This window comes from Apis dorsata, unplaced genomic scaffold, assembly GCF_000469605.1.
Source record: "Apis dorsata unplaced genomic scaffold, Apis dorsata 1.3 scaffold_130, whole genome shotgun sequence".
NCBI lineage: Eukaryota > Metazoa > Arthropoda > Insecta > Hymenoptera > Apidae > Apis > Apis dorsata.
In genome coordinates this window covers 113,446-118,245 of record NW_006263423.1, presented here as the reverse complement: position 1 = coordinate 118,245, position 4,800 = coordinate 113,446, and positions in this window count along the sequence as shown.

Genomic DNA, 4,800 nt, shown 5'->3' with positions numbered 1-4,800 from the left:
TTTCTTCCTTTTTTTTTTTTTTTTTGTTTTTGTTTTCTTAAATTTCTAATATACAAAATCGTGAAAATTTACGCAATGGTAATAATATTTTTTTTCAAGGAAGGAAACGACGTTACTTCTCGACTATCTCGTGAGAATTCTTACATTTTTACATCACAAACGGTGTTGTTGTGCGAATTCGTTAAGCACGATTTCCGAGCGAAAGATTACCGCGAGAACCAGAGAAGCTTCCTGCTAATCATTAACCGTAATAACGCGCTTGGAAATTTTTCTCGCTTTCGACATTAATTATCGACGTTAATCATTATAACGAATTAAATCTCTTATTATTTCTTATTAAAAAAATTACGCAGCTCGTGCGATGATAAATAACGCTTTTGCCTGGAATAAAAAAAGAGAATTAAAATTCTGGTCTTCTGTAACATAGGATTTATCGAACGAATTGACGAATTTACGTACCTTCCTATCTGAATTTTTTTCCATCGATTGCAGACTGAGTGTTCTCGATGCGTATCTTTCGTAGAAACGATTGAATTCGATATCGAATTCGAAGAAAAGGAGAATAACAAACCGTTACTTTTGTTTAGAAAAAGTAAAATGCTCCTTATAAATCAACGTAACGAAAAATTTGTAATATTTACAAATAATTCCAAACACCTCTGAAAATAAAATAATTCTCTGTTTTATTATTAAATTAATTCAAAAAAAAAAAGGGGGAAAAAGAATATAACATTGGAGCGTAACGAGTATGAAAGCAAACTGTGGTCAAAGGTTGGAAAGTAGGGCTTCGCATTATCGTGGAATTAGCACACTTTTACGGAGTCACAGGTGGCATCGAAACGAAGCGAATTCTGTGCGTCTTCGAAAACATTGTGCAAATATGTTTTTCCAACAGTCACGTAATGATGATTTAGATTAAGTAATTATTTTACTTTTTACGTTCAAATATGTTCGATTTGTCAATGAATCACGGCTATTTTTAAAGTTTAAAAGTTATCTCAATTATTTCAATATTTTTACTTGAAAGATATGCAAATTTAAAATATCAAATCTATGAAAGTTGATATCAATAAACATTTTTTGTTTTTTTTACGAATAAACTTTCTCAAGCTTTGGACAAAAGGTTTCGAATTGTCATCATCGAAATATCAAAAATGCTTCTGTTTAATCGCGAAACCTCCATCCTTTTGCGAGTTTAAAAACGTGACAAGTTCAATTGTAATTCTTAGTAGCGTGACACGTATGAATCGAGAGATGGATTGCGGAAGTGTGAGAAGCAAAACACGTGAAGTTATCGTGACACGTTGTGTCAATTCGTGTCGGCCACAATTTTTAACCGTTTACGTTTTTATCGATGTCATTGTCGATGTGAATTCTCGAGAATAAATAAATAACTGAAAAAAAAAATTCAGATGGATCGAAATCTGATTTTAAAATTCGCGAAAATCAATTTTGAAACTTCCATTTTTACCTTTCTCTCTCTTTCTCTCTCCTTCTATTTACTAATTATAATTTCTGGAATTCTTCAAATTGATTCGAAATCGTTCAAACATACGATTAAACTTACAATTATTTATAAATTAATTGATTAGTGACATCGTATAAATTAACCGTTTCAAACGCAATTAATCATATTTTCTTCACAAAAACATTGCAAAAGTATATACGTCTTTATTGAAAACGTTTAATAAAGCGAGAGTTTCTTTCCGAAATGTTAAAAAATTAATTTCCAAACGACACTCGAAGAAGAAATCGTAACCTATGACAACTTATTAATAACAAAAACGACACAGGCCATTAAATAAGCTATATAAATGCTAACGCATGATAAGCTACAAGAATTCCAACAGGCATCCTTCGATTCGAAGTGACAAGTTATCCCATCATTACCAGATTGACAGATTCGAATAACGACACACGTAAACTCTGGATGCCGGCAAGTATCATTTATCACAGGCCTAAGCGACGGTTCAAATCAACTGCAAAATTTCTCCACGGCGCGGTTTAAACCGCCCAGACTCCGCAAAACCGATCCGTGACCGACTTTGCTTTCCGCATAAAGCTCTTTTTATGCGGTTTGATTTTTCCCTCCTTCCCCCTCCCCCCCCCCCCCTCCCCCTCAATCCAAGTAAAATTGGATCGCGCTTCCTCGAAATCGATACCGCGTTTGTTTGCCGACAGTAGAACGAAGATATTAATTCCGGTAGCCGAGAAATACAGTGTTCGCGTGGAGAGCGACCTACAGACGCTGATGCATGTTGCGATGCGTGGCATCGATCATCGATGGGCGAGCGATGGGTTTAAGTCGATGCCTCGCGCGAATGTTGGAACCGTTTCTGCAGTCATCGATTTAAATGGTTTTTAGATAACGATGTGCATCGATCCAAGTGATGGGTTCAAGTGGATGCAAGTGCTGGAACGTTCTATTTCCAATAATTGTATAGTTATTGATTTAAGGGATCTATAGATGCTGATATACGTTGCGATTTATGCAAATGATGGGTTTAAATCGATGGCTCGTACAATTTTCAATATTGTGTAGTCATCGGTTTAAAGAATTTATAAATGTTGAAATGTTACAAGTGATGGGTTTAAGTCGATGACGTTACTTCTACAGCACAGTGATCGATTTAAAAGGTCTGTACATATATTGAAACGTGTGTTACAATGTATGCATCGATGCGAGTGATGGGTTTAAGTGGATGCTGGAACGTTCTATTTCTAATATTTGTATAGTTATTGATTTAAGAGATCTGTAGATGCTGATACACGTTGCGATGTATGTATTGGATACAAATGATGGGTTTAAATCGATAGCTCATACAATTTTCAATTTCAATTTTCAATTGTGTAGTCATCGGTTTAAAGAATTTATAAATGTTGAAATATTACAAGTGATGGGTTTAAGTCGATGGCGTTACTTCTACAGCACAGTGATCGATTTAAAAAGTTTATACATATATTGAAACGTATGTTGCAATGTATGCATCGATGTAGGAGTGATGGGTTTAAGTCGATGGCGTTACTTCTACAGCACAGTGATCGATTTAAAAAGTTTATACATATATTGAAACGTATGTTGCAATGTATGCATCGATGTATGAGTGATGGGTTTAAGTGGATACAAGTGCTGGAAAGTTCTACTTTCGACAATTGTATAGTTATTGATTTAAGGGATCTGTCGATGTTGATATACGATTTATGCAAATGATGGGTTTAAATCCATGACTCGTACAATTTTCAATATTGTGTAGTCATCGGTTTAAAGAATTTATAAATGTTAAAATGTTACAAGGGATGGGTTTAAGTCGATGGCGTTACTTCTACAGCACAGTGATCGATTTAAAAAGTTTATGCATATATTGAAACGTATGTTGCAATGTATGCATCGATGTATGAGTGACGGGTTTAAGTGGATACAAGTGCTGGCAAGTTCTACTTTCAACACTTGTATAGTTATTGATTTAAAGGATCTGTAGATGTTGATATACGATTTATGCAAATGATGGGTTTAAATCGATGACTCGTACAATTTTCAATATTGTGTAGTCATCGGTTTAAAGAATTTATAAATGTTAAAATGTTGCAAGTGATGGGTTTAAGTCGATGGCATTATTTCTACAGCATAGTGATCGATTTAAAAGGTTTATACATATATTGAAACGTGCGTTACAATATATGCATCGATGTATGAGTGATGGGTTTAAGTGGATGCGAGTGGAACGTTCTACTTCCAATAATTGTATAGTTATTGATTTAAAGGATCTGTAGATGTTGATATACGTTGTATGTATCGGATGCAAATAATGGATTTAAATCGATTGTATAGTGATCGATTCAAAAGATCTATTCTGACGTTGAAACATGTTGCGATGTGTGCATCGATACGAGTGATGGGTTTAATTTTGTGCTTCTAACATTATAGTCATCGACTTAAATGATCTATAAATGATACATATTATCGATACATATTACCGATACCAGGTCGATAGGAGCGATGAGTTGGTGATATTGTGAAAAGGATGTGTAACGTTCAACGCTATCAATGGCACACACCATACCGTTACCTGGTCATGGTGTTTGAATAAGCCATAACCACAAATTGCGGTCAGGCATTGAGAAAAATATTCGAATTAATAATAATACAGAAACTTGATATTGAAAATATAATAGTGTAACGGAACGAATTTCTAACGAAGAGAATTCAATCAATAAATTATTTTATGTAACGTAAAGAAGCGCTTATAATTTTAAAACATCCTATACTGTTAATAAACATGTAAAATTCACTATTAAATGAAACTTGTACAAAAGAGATCCCTGTTTAGTAATTCTATCTATCGAATGAAGTAGAACGTTACGTATACACAATTGTATATATTTACACAATGATCGTGAGATCTTTAACTCTTCCGTAAAACAGATTACATTTGAAACAATTAACATAGAGATCCAGTTCACAGTCTATTGTTCGTAACGGTAGGCTCTAGTGCATGGTTTAAACATTACACAGCGATACTATGCCCATTGATACCACTCACTCTACCGTTACAGGCATACCGTCACTCAGAAAGGATTAAAACAGCGGAACGACGTGTATACGTGTGATTGGAAAAGCCTTTGACCTCTCACTGTATCCAGTTTGTCATTCTACCGCTATTAAATCACGTTGTGTAAAAATAACGAATTTCTCCACCTATTAATTTATTTTCTAATTAATGCTACTGTAACGTGTAACGTGAAACTATTATAAATTAGAGAATTTCATGTTGTCGAGATAGTGTGTCAAAAAGTTTCAAA